The sequence below is a fragment of the Populus euphratica genome, unplaced genomic scaffold, assembly GCF_000495115.2.
Source record: "Populus euphratica unplaced genomic scaffold, PopEup_1.0 scaffold1071.1, whole genome shotgun sequence".
Lineage (NCBI taxonomy): Eukaryota > Viridiplantae > Streptophyta > Magnoliopsida > Malpighiales > Salicaceae > Populus > Populus euphratica.
The window spans coordinates 6433-24226 of NW_011500923.1; the positions used below are offsets into that span (position 1 = coordinate 6433).

Below are 17794 nucleotides of genomic sequence, written 5' to 3' on the forward strand. Positions count from 1 at the left end.
AGTGTTTCAAAGCCACCACAAGTGGTTTCTCCCACCAACAATTGGTATCAGAGCCCCGTTCGTCAGAAAACAGAGGTATTTTTGGGAAATATCTGAATTTTCAAAGTTGTCAAAAACAAGTTTTGATCATTCCAAAGTGTAGTATCCCCTCCGAGTGTTTCAAAGCCACCACAAGTGGTTTCTCCCACCAACAGTTATTAGTATGTAGGACATTGTTCTCATTATTTTCTAATGTGATTCTTTTGGTCTTGGTCAGTCGAATGATCAAAAGGCCTGCTCTCCTGAATGCTTTTGTATAACTCCCTTTATGTTAAATCGTGTAATTCGTAGCTTAAAACTGCACTTTTGGATGGAATTCAATATTTTGGTCATTGATGATAAAGAAAACCGTGATTACTCTCTTTGATATTGATGTATGGAATTTGAAAGGTTCTGAACAGTCATTTGAAAATATATTATAATTTAACCATGTAGAAAACCTAGGATATATATATTTACTTATTGACCAGGACAAGTCTAAACCTTGGAAGAAGCCTAATCAAAACAACCCGTAACTTTTGATTTGATTATTAGATCATGTTTAAATTCAACTAAGAGGTTTTACAAATCCAGTTATTAGGGGTTGGATCGTAACCAGCTGAGGTTTGGGAAGGCACTCAAATTTGGCTCATAAGATGCTATGTTAGTTTTGTTATTTTCTGCTTTATTTTTGGATTTTCAACATAATTTTGGATTTTGTGTTATTTTTCCAACGTAATGGTGGATTCTAATTTTTCCTTCCTTGTGAGAGCCAATTTCTGACCTATTGTAATCCTCTATCAAGAGGTAGACCATCATAGAGAATAAAATTCAGTAATAAAACACAGATTAAAGCTGTTGTTGTTGAGACAATTTTTCTGATAATTTTGACTTATATGTGCTTTACTTCCTTAATGCCTAGGTTCGGCTGTGCCAGTTTTGCTCTGCATAACCTAACATCCCTATTTTATTTACTGGTGAGCTTCCACTTCAATCCAGTGAACCAATGCTTTTTGCATCTTTATTATTGATGATGATGATGATGAAGATGATCAAACTGCAAAGTTGGTAAAAAAAGTTAAAGATGGAGATTCTTTACTAAACATAGTATAAATTAGATTAAACTATGAATTATCTGTATTTAACAAGAGACCATTTCATTACAGAGTCAGATCACTTGGCCAAGACGACTCCATGCACAGTTACAATCCTCATATCCGAAGTAAAATGAGGTATGCAACAGTAGACAAGGCATATGTATTGAATCCTTCGTATGTGCATGCAGCCATCAAAAAATTACAATAAGACTGATTGCCGATAGCTACCAACATTTCTGCATGGAAAACCTTCTATCTCTTCTTGGTTAGAAAGAAACAAGAGTGGCAAGAAAGCAAGTAGCAGTGAAAGTTCTCAAGTTTCTTGAATGTTTGATTGCTCTACTTTTCATTCTTTCTATTTATTTGGGATAATTACTGCGTTTGGTTGCTAAGAACTTTCAAGAAAGAAATTTTAGAATCTTGAACGTCATTGAATTGTTAATTTTTAGTGTTTTTTTTGGCTTCTAGGTTCTTTGTGAAGTAGAAAACAAAATAAGACATTCAACTAAGTAGAATTTAAGGAACTTGGTTCTTCTTTTGTGTCCTGTGGCATTCTCACGTTTCTTTAACTTTTGGGCTCCCGGAATTTGGATATTTTTGTCATATATTGGGATTTGGGGATGTTTGGTCGCTAAGAAAATGCAAGAAAATAAGAAGAAATTGTCTTGAATTCAATTTATTGTTTCTTTTCAGTGGTTTTTCTTTTGTTTTCGTTCTGTCCCTTTTCTTCTCCCTTGAGAATAGTTATTTGTTCTTTCTTGATAATCTTCTATTTTTTGTTGATTCATTGCATCTTAGCTTTGAATCTCTTGCCCTTTCTGAGAAATTGTCTGTGTTTGGTTGCTAAGAAAAGGCAAGAAAGAAAAATCTGGAATCTTGAATCGCATTTATTGTTTCATTTCATTGAATTTCTTGTTTTTCAGTTTTTTTTTTCTTCCAAGTTTTGTTACTTCTGGAGTAAGAAACAAACCAGCATTGACATAATAAATCATTTTCTTCATAATGTAATATTGTTTATTGTCAAATTCAGATAATGATACATTTCCTATGCAGCACCAAGAGAGATCCCACGCCTGGACAGGAGAAAGTGATTGCTTGCATTGAGTTGAAATGAGCAAGGTGGAGGTATTGAATTCCTTGTTAATTATCCGTAAGAATCTGAGTTGGTTAAGTGAAAATAATGTGGGCATTAGTGGTTATTAAATGAAATGAAAGTCCCACAGGAGAAGCAAGATTCAGCAGAAGAAACAAGATTGTCAGCACTGGCATCTTGGAAGCGACCAAGAAGGGAACACTCTGGGGCTTCATTTGTGGGCTCGATTTTAGTGAAAGTGCCAAGTTGTCAGGTGGAGGGGTGCCATGTGGCGTTGTTGAATGCTAAAGATTTTTACAGGAAGTATAGAGTTAATTTGTGAGACGCATTCCAAGGCTCCTAATGTAATTGTTCGAGGTTTGGGGCAGCGGTTCTGTTAGATATGTACCTGGTAACATTAGCGTTTCTCACTCTCTCAATTACAGCCAGCTGATTTGTTTTAGCCTATAGTAACTATTCCTGGATTTATGAGATTTTCTTCAGTTGTCTTGTCTTTACAGAATCTGATGTAGAGTGACAGTTTGCCTGGAATGATGATTGCTGGATGGGCTTCTTGGTGAGATTAAAAGTGGGCTTAGCTTGTTATTTGTGTAGGTTTCATGTAGTGTCAGAGTATGATGGTGAAAAGAGGAGTTGTAGGAGGACATTGGCAGAGCGCAGAGAAAGAAGAAGAAAGAGCTCTCAGGATTCTGTTTCAAGGAATGCTTCTGAAGGTATGTATGTAATGTCCTTTCAATTGACTTGTTTCTGTAGCTCTTCGAAAAAAAAAACAATCAGTTTTGTCTTGCGCTTCCATTCTTTCTAGGTAATTCAATTTCCGTTGTTGGAATTAGATGATGATGACTAGCTTTTTTTCTAAAGAACTGTCAGGAATAACCTCATGAAGATGTCCCTTTTCTTTTCTTTTATTTTGAGAAGCAAAGTTCATGTTCTTTCATAATTTGAATAGAATATCTGATTTCTGGTGTACTTACCAACTTCCATGGCCAAATCTCAATCCAGGATCTACTATATTGCCTGATCCTCTAGAGCCAAATCTCAATCCACGCTCTCCTATATTGCCTTGCCTGATCCTCCAGCGCCAAATTCCAATCCAGATTTTGGTACTCTGCTTGATCATTCACAGCCAAAAATCGATGGTAAATCTTCATTTCTTCCCTTTATCTTCTTATTCTGTCTCTTTTTGACAAATTGTGTTCCATTATGTTGTCATTTGATGAGAATCTCAATCATCCTTGGACGCTCAATCAGAAGAAGAATCCTAACGCAAGGCGCTTACAATATTAAGCCTGGAAAAGTTTCACTGGTTGTTTGGCTGCATGGTGCATCTACTTCATCAGGGTAACTTTGAAACCTGAAGATGATTAAGGCTGGCGAAAAATGTTGTCCCGCTACTGTATTTTCCCCCTTTCCTTTTTGCAGCAGAATATGTTTCATGTATATTGAATCAGACAAATCTATGTAGTTGACTCCCAATTGAGTTAACTCAATTGAGTTTTATTCCAAAGCTCTTTTATAATTACTTCAGAAAAAATTCAAAGTGCAGATACACATACGACACAGAAATCAACTTAATTACAGTAAAGCAAGTCTTGCAAATGGAAGAGCTGCTTTCTCTCCGAAAATTACTGTCTAACCAACTCTACAACCAACTAACGATATTAACAGCTTGAATCCTCACCATTTGCCGAAGTATTCTTGTTTTATTTATTTATAAAAGACGAGAACTTCAATAAAATATTTTATAGCCAGGAAGAAAATGTCTATACAGGACTAAACAAAACAATGTCTTAATAACCCCCTAACAGAAACCAAACTTTGAGATTATTAAAAACTAAAACCATGCAACTCAATCTGTTTCTCTAGGAATCAACTCCTTGCTTTGCCGAATGATCTATCACAAAACAAAGGATACTCCCAGAATTTGAAATATCATAGAATTCATCTTATAAGCGTCATGGTCTCATCATATTGTGGCTCTTGATCCATGTAATGGCATTATATAAATCAAACTTCTTGTAAGTGTATAGGAACAATTCATATACACTTAAAAAGCTTTTTTAATTGTCAAAACTTCAGTCACATTTGATTCTTTTATACCTGTAGAACAAAAGAAAACACATAAAAGATTTCCTTCATGATCTCTTAAAAAGTGACCAATGCTAAATGGTTGGAGTTTGCCATTTGAACAACTATCCATATTCCACTTTAACATCCTTACCGGAGGTGGTATCCAAGTCGAATTACATTGTATTTTAGTTGTGTCAATCCAAATAAAAAGCTCATCAGGTGATTGAAGCAAATTTGTTCCAATATAGCAAAAAAATTCACAATCATATTTTGCTCAAGATGTTACTTTATGGGAAAGGAAATGATATATATCATCCCAATCAAGAAGTACCTAATTGGAAACCAAGCATTTCAAAGGGACCAAACAATACATAAAAGAATAATAACACATTTTTCTTTGCATAGAATCCATTATCATTTCATGCGCTGTAGGAAGAGTGTTTTTATCTCTCTTGAGTGTTTCAAACTCATCACCAATAATCTTTCCCACCAAAACATATACACTTTTGCACCAGGTCGTTGCCTATGTAAGTAAAATTCTTACACTTGATTTAAACCACATAGCCAATATGTAAGAATCAAGTCCAAAATCGTGTCCTAGTTTGGTTGTTTTTAATCAAAGATTAAGTTATTCCGAGTTAACCATATACCCCACGCTATCCCATAAGAGAGAATATTCCATGTTTTTTTTGCATCTTACCATTAACCAACGAATGCCATTGCAGAATCTGATGATCATCTTGTTGGTGGGAGAAACCACTGGTGGTGGCTTTGAAACACTCAAAGAGGATAAAACACACTCTTTATTTCAAGAATAAAAGCTTACAATAATTAAAACAAAAGTTTCAATGCACACCCTCTCTCTTTCTCTTTATATTTCTCTCAAATCTCTCCACACATAATTGCATAAGCTTAACTGCCTATTTATACACGAATTCAAAACAAGAAAATTCAACCTTCAAGTGTGAAGACGGCTGTGGTCGACGGTGTGAAGGCGGCTAGTGGCTGGACGGTTGGGCGGTGATAGCTAATGGCTGCCTTCCTTGACCTTCTAGATTGAGTTTATTTCAACAAATCTTCCCTTTAAACTCAATCGAGGGATGTCATGCCAAACATGAATTTCAATTTGACAAATACTTCTCTCTTGAATGGTTTGCAAAGATATCTGCAACTTGATCATTTGTCTTGCAGGATATTAGCTCGACTTCTTTATTCTTTACATACTCTCGGATAAAGTGATGACGTGTATCAATGTGTTTATTTTTTTCATGATACACCGGGTTCTTTGCCAATGCAATTGCTAATCGATTATCGATATAAATCTCTATAGGATTTTCTTGAGGAAATCCAAAATGCTTTAGCATATTAAATGGCATACAGCTGAGTTGACAACAACATACTCAGCTTCATAGCTTGATAACATTACTATCGATTACCTCTTGGATGAGCATGTAAAAAATGTATATTCCATGAAAAATACAAACCCTGTTGTGCTTTTCCTTTCATCCAGATCTCTACCCCAATCACTATCCGAGTAGCCAACAAGATTAGAGTTTTTGCTTGAGGTATAAAACATACCTTCATTTATTGTGCCTTTGATGTAGCGAAGAATTCTCTTGGCTGCATTTAAGTGAGACTAGTCTGGCTTCTCCATATATCTGCTGATCAGTCCAACTCCACTGGTCTGGCTTCTCCATATATCTACTGATCAGTCTGACTCCGTAGAGTATATCTGGTCTGGTACATGTCAAGTACCTTAAGCTTCCTACCAAGCTTTTAAAGTAAGTTGGATCAACATTTCCAACTTTACTTTTCCTCAATTCCACTCCATTCTCGACTGGAGTTGATACCAGATTGCAGCTTTCCATCTTGAACCTTTCAAGAATATCTTTGGCATAACTGCTTTGGGATACAAAAATCCCTTCTTCTTTCTGCACCATTTCTAAGCCAAGAAAATGTACCATCAGACCAATGTTTGTTATCTCAAACTTCTATACCACGCTTTTCTTGAAGTCTTCAAACATGGTAGATTTGTTGTCGGTGAATCTCAAGTCATCAACATATAGGTACACAAATAATATGCTACCATCTACTTCTTTCTTCACATAAATTGCTTGTTTATATGAATATTTTTCAAATCCACTATCTTGAAAATACCTGTCAATTCTGGTATTCCAAGCACGCGGAGCTTGCTTCAAACCGTAGAGGGCTTTCTTCAACTTGTATACTTTGCCTTCATTTTCATCATCAATGTATCCAAGTGGTTGTTCAACATAGATCTCTTCTTCTAGGAAGCCATTCAGAAATGCTGACTTCACATCAAGTTGATAGATCTTCCATCTATGTTGTGCTGCTAGTGAGATCATCAATCTGATTGTCTCTAGCCGGGCTACTGGAGCAAACACTTCTCCATAGTCAATGCCTTCTCTCTGTTTGTAGCCTTTCGCCACTAATCTTGCTTTGTATCTTTGCACTTCTCCTTTTGCATTCTTCTTTGTCTTATAGATCCATTTGACACTTATTGCTTTCTTATTTTCTGGTAGATAAGTTAGCTTCCAGGTATCATTCTTCTCAATGGCATGCATTTCTTCATCCATTGCTTCTATCCACTTCTTTTCTATGATAACTTCATTGAAGCTAAGTGGGTCACTATCTGCAAAGAAACAAAAAAGAGTTGTATCTTTTATGATTTGAGTGGCATCGTACAGCTTGTCTAGATTTCTCATCCTTCTTGGTCCTTTTGATGAGGATGCTGATAATGGTGTTGATGATGATTCTGGTGTGTTTCTCCTGTTGAATATAGGGAATCTGTGTATCGGACTTTGTGGCTCGTCTGCCAGTACTATCGGACCTTCTACAAGTACTGTTGGTACTTCTTCGTCTTCAAGGATCAAATCAGTACTGATCCATTTGATTGCTTCTTAGTCATCATTCCATTGCCAAGTTTTATCTTCTTCAAAGATAACATATCTACTCATAATTACCTTCTTTGTGATAGGATTATACAGCTTGTATCCCATCCTTCTCTCACCGTATCTGACAAAGATGCATTTTTCGCTTTTATCATCGAGTTTGGTCCTTCTTGCATCTGAAATCTTTGCATATGCCACATAACCAAAGACTAAAAAATGAGTAACACTTGGTTTGTGACTACTCCATGCTTCTTATGGAGTAACAACTTGCAAACTTCTAGTTGGGTAGCGATTCAATAGATACACTGCACATGATACAACTTCAGCCCAATATTGTTGGGCAGCTTCTTTGCTTTGAGTAGACTTCTTGCCATGTCAAGAATTGTTTGATTCTTTCTCTCAGCTACACCATTCAGCTGTGGTGTATAAACTGGTGTTGTCAGATGTCTGATGCCTTGTTGTGTACAAAAAGCTTCAAAGTCATTTACTGTATATTCTCCACCTTGATTAGATCTCACGGTTTTGATCTTATAACCACTTTGCTTTTTAACAATTACTTTAAAATATTTAAAACAATTGAACACTTCTGACTTCCTTTTTAGAAAGTATATCTAGGTCTTTCTACTAAAATTATCAATGAAAGTAAGAAAGTACCTATTTTGTACAGTCGACATAGACTTTATTAGACCACACATATCTGTGTGCACTAACTCTAGTGGTTTGTTTGTTTTCCAGTTGACTTTTTTGGCAAAACTGGATCTGTGATGTTTGCTAAGGACATAACTCTCACAGACTTCTTCTAGATGATCAATGTGGGGCATACCTTTGACCATCTTCTTGCTTCCTAGCATCTTCAGACTTGTGAAATTTAGATGTCCAAGCCTCAGGTGCCAAAGCCATTCTTCATTGTTGGTGATGACGCTCGAACATTTTGCTGCATCATATTAGATGTTTAAAGGAAACATCCTATTCTTGGACACTTTCACATAGCAATTAATCTCCCATTGTAGTTTGTAATTGTCAGATGACAATTCTTCATGAAAAGTATATAACCTTTCTCCAAAAGTTATTCTATGCTCACCAAGTTCTGCTTTATGGCTGGAACATAGTAGACATCGACGATGTAACTATGATCACCATTCTTCAACTTGATTGAGATATTGCCTTTATCTTTGAATGGAACTTTTGAGGTATCTCCAAAGGTGACTAAACCTTGTATGGTCTCATCTAGATCACCAAATAGATCTCGTTGCTCACACATGTGATTCCTAGCTCTAGAATCAAGATACCAAATATTCTCTTGATTCTTGTTAAGTCCTTGTTGGACAAATAATGCAGCTGCTCCTCTGTTGTTGGCATCCTCCTCTGCATAGTTGGCACCAAATATTCTCTTGATTCTTGCCAAGTCCTTGTTGGACAAATAATGCAGTTGCTTCTCTATTGTTGGCATCCTTCTCTGCATAGTTGGCATGCTTACATACCTCTAATGAAGCTTTCTTTTGACATTCAGTGCTATAGTGCCCAAATTGATTGCAATTATAACATTGGATATTCCTTTTGTCATGATTATTGTAACCATCTCCTCTTTCTCTAGGAGTGAATTCTTGTTATCCTCGACCTTCTCTGGTGGTGTTTCTACCACCTCCTCCTCTAAAACCTGTATTCCAAGAACCTCTTCCTTGAAATCGTTAAAATTCTCCTCGTGTTTGTTGACTTCTCCTCGAGTGGTATATTCATTTGTTGAAGTCTCCCCTTGCTCATATCTGTTCTTGAGAGACAACTTTGCTTGTAAGGTATGCTCAATTACCTTATCTCCATTTATTTTTACAATCTTTTGCTCATGAGCTTGCAAAGAACTCATAAGCTCATCCACTGTCAACTTGTCCACTTCTTTGGACTCTTCAATAGCGACAACAACAAAATCAAATTTTGGATCTAGGGATCTCAAAATTTTCTTAGTAATTCGAGCATCTGTGAGGGCTTCTCCATTTCTTCTTATCTGATTGACTATCACCATAATTCTTGTATGATAATCAGAAATAGATTCCGAGGACTTTATTTGTAATAATTCAAATTCACCTCGTAAAGATTGGAGATGAATCTTCTTGATTCTGTCAGCACCTTTGTATTTTTGTTGAAGAGCCTCCCATATATCTTTTGATGTTTCTGTGGAAGCAATGATCTCAAATATGGCTTCATCAAGACCTTGATAAATGATGGTATTTGCTTTGTTGTCTTTCTTTCTATTGGTTTTGAGGACTTGCTTCTGTGCTTCTTGTAGAGTATCTTTTGATTCTTGGACTTTGGTTCATCATAACCATATTGCACAATGTCTATACACTCCTATGAACCAAAACATGCCTTTAATCTGATGCACCAACTTTCATAGTTGTCTTTGGTCAGCTTTGGGATGAGTGTTTGTGTATTTTCTATAGTCATTTTTTCTTTTTGAATGACTATATCACCTTTTGTGAGTTGAATTTGGCAAAATGAACACTGTAGATTGATCTAGAATGGTCTAAATAGTAGGGAACTGGTCTGACTTTGTAGAAAATGGGTCAGAAATGGGGTGAATTGGTTAAAAAACCAATTCTATACGTCAGCGGTTCGCTGGGGTTGAACCAGGAATATTCGATTAGCTCGACTGCAGTTCAGCTTTGCTTCGGCTGCGACTTGGCTTGAGGCTCAGCTCACAGCTTGGCTTGACGATTGACTTGGCAGCTCGGTGCGAATATGGCGCGGGTGTGGCTTAATCGTCTTCAACCTTTTGACGCGTGTGGGCTGCGCGTGGGCGACAATGCAGAATCTTCAGGCGGCGCGTGTGGGCTACCGCTTGCTCCAATGAAGCTGATTTTTACACCAGTGAGTTTGTATGGATTATCTCTACACTGTGGAATGATCAAAACTTGTTTTTGACAACTTTGAAAATTCAGGTATATCCCAAAATACCTCTATTTTCTAACAAATGGGGCTCTGATACCAATTGTTGGTGGGAGAAACCACTGGTGGTGGCTTTGAAATACTCAGAGGGGATAAAACACACTCTTTATTTCAAGAACAAAAGCTTACAATAATTAAAACAAAAGCTTCAATGCACACCCTCTCTCTTTCTCTCTGTGTTTCTTTCAAATCTCTTCACATATAATTGTATAAGCTTAGCTGCCTATTTATACATGAATTCAAAATAAAAAAATTCAACCTTCAAGTGTGAAGACGGCTGTGGCGACGGTGTGAAGGTGGCTATCAACTAATGGTCGATGGTTGGATGGTTAAACAATGATAATTAATGGTTGCCTTCCTTAACCTTCTAGATTGAATTTTGGTTAAACAATGATAATTAATGATTGCCTTCCTTAACCTTCTAGATTGAATTTACTTCTACACATCTACCAGTTTAGGAAAGCAACTATAGACACCCCACCATGAAAGGAAGCGAGTCTATATTTTCCACAAAACTGGACACCGAAGAAGGAGGTGATCTGAAGTCTCAAATTCGCTATAAAAAAAAGGACATTGAGCTTCCTCCCTAGGAATTAATCCACGAATGCAAAAGTAAGCTCTCTCTCTGTATTGTTCACGATAGTTTCAGGTCAAGCTAACAGAACTTCACTGATTATCTTTGCTTCATGTCGATTCAAAGCATCTAATGCTTCAAGGTAACACGTTCAAGCTCGGGATTGTCTAAGATAATTGTTCTTTGGGATAAATTGCTAAAGGTCATTCTCAACTTTACCAATAAAGTTAAGCTGATATGGACTAGCTGCTTTCCTGGCCTACAAAAATAACTCTGTAACTAACCTTATCATCTCCACCTGCAACGTGTCCCCAGACTCTCATTCGAGTTTTGGCTCCATGCTTGCAGTCAGGCTGCTTCTGCTTCTGCTTACTGCCTCACCTTACGGCCAGAAAAAAGCGACTGGATAAAGAAAGCCAGAATGATTAAAACTATAGCTCCTGCGACTTAACCTTGCAGTAATGTAATCATTCATCTTGATTCTTCAAACCAACCTTCTAGCTAAAATTACTGTACCTGCATGCAGGGCCAACAACCACGCGAAGATTAATTTAATTGATTCTAATTAACTTGGAAAAAAAAGACTAGTCAAAAACAATTACCAGGAGCCAGGAGCTTCGCAGCAAGAAATCGACTTCAATTTATGAGTTTTGACTAATAATTAACTGCATTTACCTTCACTGCATAACCTGTAACGATACACGTTATACACTAAAATTGAGTAAGGATGTCAAAACCATACTTGATAAAATGACCTAATGTGGAAAGGTATAAAAAATCTATATGATATAAGATTTTTAAAATAAAACATTAGTCGGTAATTGCTTTGAATAGAGTGAGTGGATAATTATCTAAAGTTATTTTGAATAAAATGAGTGGGTAATTATTGAAACTTATCTTAAACTTTTTTATTTAAATTACGAGGCAAGATAATCAAGGAGCAACACAACTGAAAAACTCCACAAAGCAACTATATTGCAATTTAATCAAGTTCACAGCATCTTCAAAACTTATTTATCAAGTAGACTTGTAATTGAAAGCTTATAACCAATAGGTAATGGCTTGTAAGAAGTAATTTTATAGGTGTTAATCAAGTAGCTTTGTAGTTTTTTTTTGTAATCATAATCATAGTTTTAATTTTATAAGCCAATAATACCAAAAGAATGTTTTATTATCTAGGAGTCTGGATGTAATCAAAATATAAATTACTCTATAAATGTAAGCATTTATTTTCTAAATTATTGAATTTATTTTATATTTAAGTTGTTTTAATTATTTAATTATTTTTTTAATTAAATTATTATTTATGTGAAAATGCATTTCATTATATTAACACTCACGCAACTCTGTAATATAAATTTAAAATTATATAAGTAGATTCAACATTAAATTCAGAGTTTAAACTATTTTAGTTAGAACTCTAATCTTAAATTACAAGGTGCTTTTAATTGAGATAAACACAAAATAACTTACATCAAACCCTTCACTGCGTAACCTTATAAAAATAACTTTACTGCACCATTCATGTTTTTTCATATTTCGAAGAGGAAATATGAACTGTGTTAATTGATGGAATCTGAGAAGAAAGGATTTGGACTGGAAGGTCTAATCTATTGATTTAGAAAACCAGTATATATATATATATATATATATATATGGAGAAGCACTATTCCTATGCAACTTCCAAACATAACTACCTAAATATATGCCTTAATTGACAACTGATTACCCGTTTACAGCTAAGCATGATATTAGGAGATATGATAGAATAAGGCAACATAATAGTCGCTAACATGATTTCAGAGATATTCGTCTAATATCCTCCCTCAAGTTGGAGCATACAGATTTTGAATGCCCAACTTGCCAAGAAAGCATTCAAACTGCTTTTAGCCCAATGCCTTGGTGAAGATATCCGCCAGTTGAGCATGAGTGGGCACGTACTTGGTAGTGATGTTGCCTATGAGAATTGCATTGCGGATAAAATAACAATTAATTTTAATATATTTTGTATGCTAATAAAAAATTGGATTGGCAACAATGTGAAGTGCTGCTTGATTATCACAATGGAGTTTCATAGGATGTGGATGAACAAATCCGAGAGACAAAAGCAAAGCTTTTAGCCATATTAATTCACAAGTGGTGGCAGCCATGGATCGATACTCAGCTTTAGCTGAAGAGCGAGATACAATGTTGTTTCTTCGTTTTCCAAAAGATAGGTGAATTACCAAGAAGTACAAACCAACCTGTAATGGAGCGTCTGGTTAAAAGGCAGCTTGCCCAATCAGAGTCACACCAAGCATAGAGCTGGAGATCACAGTCAGCACGGAGTATAATTCCTTGGCCTGGATTACCTTTCAGGTACCAGACAACATGAAGAGCTGCCTCCCAATGTTCATGACGTGGATGTTGCATGAATTGTGCAAGCATATGCACATAATAGGAAAGCTCTGGTCTTGTAACCGATAAATAAATTAAACATCCCACTAATCCACGATATTGGTCGGGGTCTAAAAGAAGTGGTCCATCAACTAATGGAAGATGATGGTTTTGATCTAGAGGAAAAGCAACAGGTTTAACGCCTAGCATGCCAACTTTAGAAATGATGTCAAGAGCATATTTCCTTTGACGAAAGGAAAAGACCAGTAGAGTTGCGAGCAACTTCAATGCCCAAAAAATATTTATGTGATGTTTTGAATAAATGAGTAGGAAAATACAATAAAGCTCTTGGTGGCTTAAAGTGTGGGTATAAATGAATAAGGGGTAGTGTAGTAATTCAACAAAACTTGATAAATATAAATAGAAAATAAAAAAAAAAAAAACAAAAGAAGAGATCTGAAATTTGAGAGAGAATCGGCAGGAGAGAGAAGGGAGAGAAGAAGAAGAGAAAATAGGGAAATTAGAAAGGGAATAGAAAGGAGTTGGAGGAAATAAGTAAAATGGTAAGATTATGTATAAATATGTGTTAATTAAGCTTTAATTTTAGTTTTGATAAATGTTAGGGTTATGAAATTTGTGTTGTGAGTTTAATTGATGCATTAAATTAAATGTTAGGGGTTGATTGTTGTGGTTCATTGATTGTTAAGTTGAATTTTAGAGATTGTAGATGAAAATGATGATTTTGAGTTATGAATTTTGTTTGAATGGTGAATTTATGTTAGAAATAAGGAAAGAACAGTGGGTTTCTGTTGAAATTCTGGTTTGGAGGTTGAAGATGATGAAAATTCATTTTGATCCCTCAATTTTGAAAAATTATAGTTTAGTCCCCAAACTTTGGAAAATTACAGAATGGTCCCTGGAGCATATTCTGAGATTCTGAACAGAATAACATATGAATTATGGGCAGAATTACTGTATAGTTATGAAATTTTAAAACTTTCAATTTGGTCCTCCAATTTGACAAAAAATACCATTTGACCCTAAAAATTTGGTAAAATTCCAGAATGGTCCCTGGAGTATAATGAGATATTCTGGACATATTTGAGGATTAATTATGGTCAGAATTTTAGTATATTCATGGATTTATGATAAATTTTAGTTTGGTCCTCCATTTGACAAAAAATACAATTTGACCCTAAAATTTTGGAAAAAATTCCGGAATGGTCCCTGGAGCATAATTAGAGGTTCTGGACAGAAATGAGGATGAATTATGGACATAATTCCACTATATTCATGAATTTATGATATGTTTAGTTTGGTCCTCCAATTAGACGAAAATTACAATTTGGCCCTAAAAATGTGATAAATTCCATATTAGTCCCTAGCTGTGATGTTAGCCTTTCCAGATTGGTTTGATGAATAAATTAGGGTTATTTAGTGAATTATTACCAATTTTTTTATTTGTTTTATTATGGATTAGATTTCGGAAAAACCGTTAATTTTTGGGTTTTTAGGAAAATAACTAGTTTAGTCTAAAAACATATAAGGTTATGGAATAGACCCTTAGTTAAGTGTATTGAATAGGATATATGTTCTTTTGAGTCATTCTTGAATATGTTTCCTTTATATTCAGATAATCCTAATATTCTACCAGCGGGATGTCAGTAGGATTTTCTCTAGTGTTTGCTTTTGACTTTTGTTTGCTTCGAGTAAGGTGAATGGATAATTTTCCATATGCAAGAGAAATATTATAAATATTTGATTTGTTAATATGAATTGGATCATGCTTCTTAATAATATATATGCTGACTATTATCCTTGTTATGATAAGCATGATCATTTGTTGAATCCGAATTCTTGTTATGAACCAATATGTATTTTGAATTGACTTCTGAATTGATAGCTCCTCATTTGATTGATGTCATGAGTTGAGCCTTGAGATATTAATATGTCTGTTTGATTATGATTATGACCCTATGGTATGTCAGTCAGAATACCCATGCTAACAGTGTAGTGTTAGTCTTTGTGCACATCGTATCTGAACCCTAGTTGGTCGGGGGAGTCACCAACCTGTGTGGACTGATCATCCCACAGTACGGAGCCCCATGCTCATTGCATTTTGATTTTCTGATGAATTTTACCATATGATATTCTTGTTATGGCCTATTTGAGAAACCTTTTTATAAGTATCTAAAGCCATACTTGTATATATATTTCTCATTGTTGTATTATCTCGTGTGTGTATATTGAACGTTAACTACTCACTGAGTTGTTGAACTCACACTCTCATTATTTATGATTTTCAGGCTTATAGCTTGATAGCAGGTCACTTTTGTTGGACCTTCAAAACCTGCTCTTTTGGTTGTAATTCGTACATTTTCCTTTATGCCTAATTAGTGCTCCAAAACTATGAAATTATATTAACTCTTGTATTAAGACAATTCAATTATATTATGAAGTTGATTTTGTTATTAATATTGCGTTGAACTTTGATTGAGTTAGGATAAGTTTGTGTGTAAGTTTGGGTTCGTATAGGTATGGAACCTTGGAGGGAAACCTTGCTTATGTGCCGGTCATGGATCCGGGATTCGGGTCGTGACAATTTCAAAGTACCAAGATCCTTTGTATGGAAGCAGGTGCTTAAGTAATATTTGAAGGTGTGAATGACAACACTATTATTTCCTAAAATAATTAGATCATCAAGATAGACCAGTATATGGAGTTATAGTGTACCTTTGTGCGGAGTAAACAAAGAATAATCAGAATGAGATTGCGTGACCCATATTGTTTCAAAGCACCAGCCAATTTAGCAAACTAACATCTAGGAGCTTGTTTCAAACCATAAAAAGACTTTTGAAGACGACATACTTGGTTTAAAGTAGGAGATCGAAAGCCGGGGGCATTTTCATGTACACCTCTTCTTTAAGATCATTATGCAAGAAAGCATTGTGAACATCCATTTGGTGAAATTCCCAGCTTTTGGCAGTAGCAACAGCAAGAAAGGTACGGACAATAACCATTTTGGTGACAGGAGAAAACGTTTCATTGTAGTCAAACCCTTCAACTTGATTATTTCCCAAGATCACGAGTCTTGTTTTGAGTCTCTCAATGGAGCCATCAGAATTATACTTAATTCGATAAACCCATTTGCATTCGATAGCTTTCTTATCAGGAGGAAGAGGTTTTATAGTCCAAGTGCCATTATGTTTTAAAGCATGTATTTCATGTTTCATGGCTTGTCTCCACCGTTCATCTTTCACGACCTCAATAAATGTTTGAGGTTTCGTTCTTGTAGTGATAACTGCCAAGAAATGTCTGTATTGGGCAGAAAAGTTATCACAGTTCATATAATGAGCTATAGGGTATGGTGTACCTGAGGATTGTGATGAGCAAGATGAACTCTTCGAGGGGCTTAACATACAGATGGTGTGTGTCACAAATTCTCGCAGACGAGTGGAAGGTATCTTGGTGTGTTGGCCTCGACCCAAATATTCCTCATTTACAACAACACTGGAACCCCTCTTATCATGTGTAGTCTCATGGCTGTTGTCATGAACTACTGTTGTTTCAGAGGGAAGGACAGTTGAGGGCTCGAGTGTTGATGCATTGCCTTCCAGATTATCATTTGTCCCATTTTCCCTACTGATTTCTTGCCCAACATGAGGAACAAGATTTTCATGCATGTGACTATGCGGAGCATTGCTTGGTCCCTCATTGTCATCCATATCATTCCAATCTATCATAGGACCTGGGGTAGAATCAGTATGCGCAGAAAGTGGGCTTTGCTGGTTAGTAGTAAGATAAGGAAATTTGTCCTCACAGAACATAACATCTCTTGAAATTAGAAATACTCCTCACTCAAGTCATAAACTCGCCATAAGAATAACCCATGAAAACACATTCGCGGCTGCGGCTAACAAATTTATCTCCTTTATGTCCTTGGTTATGAATATAACATAAACATCTGAACACACGCATATGTTCGAGTTGAGGCGTCTTACCATATAAGACTCCATATGGTGTTTTCCCATGCAAAATGAGTGATGGAGTTCGATTTATCACATATCCAGCAGTCAAAATACATTCCCCCTAAAATTCAATAGGGAGATTAATTTGCTTGGAACCCCTGAGCACGATCCACATTGAGTATATGCTTATGCTTGCGTTTCACACGTCCATTTTGTTGTGGAGTTCTTGCACAAGAAGTTTTATGCATAATACCATGATTGCGAAAATAATTGCCAAGGCAGGTGAATTCAGTATTGTTGTCACTTCGCACTGTTTTCACTTGTTTGTTAAATTGACATTCCATCAAAGCGATAAAATCGCATAAATTCACTAAGACTTCTTGTTGGGACATTCAAACATTCAAACACATATCAATTTACGTGGTTCGACAACTTGCCTACTCCACAGAACTACTAGTTGCTTCAAACCATATAGGCTTTTCTTTAGCTTGCAAACTTGATTCTTCTTTCCTTGTATTGCAAACCCCTCTGGTTGTTGCATGTAAATGTCCTCCTCCAATTCACCATGAAGAAATGCTGTTTTTACATCTAATTATTCAAGATGTAAATTTTCTGTAGCTACAATCCCCAGAATGAATACCAGTTGTTGGGACATTTAAGCATTCAAACACACATCAATTTACGTGGTTTGATAACTTGCCTACTCCATGGAGCTACTGGTTTGTATTAATCTTGCTTAGAAACAA

At 35.8% G+C, this 17794-nt stretch overlaps 1 long non-coding RNA gene across 1 annotated transcript; it reads left to right on the top strand.

The window, feature by feature from the left end:
• Positions 1 to 916: 916 nt before the first annotated feature.
• On the top strand, positions 917 to 2781 carry LOC105116828 (uncharacterized). The gene is made up of 5 exons (XR_840608.1): positions 917 to 995; positions 1185 to 1250; positions 2169 to 2240; positions 2339 to 2599; positions 2709 to 2781. It is a non-coding gene; the product is annotated as an uncharacterized LOC105116828 (long non-coding RNA).
• Positions 2782 to 17794: the final 15013 nt, after the last annotated feature.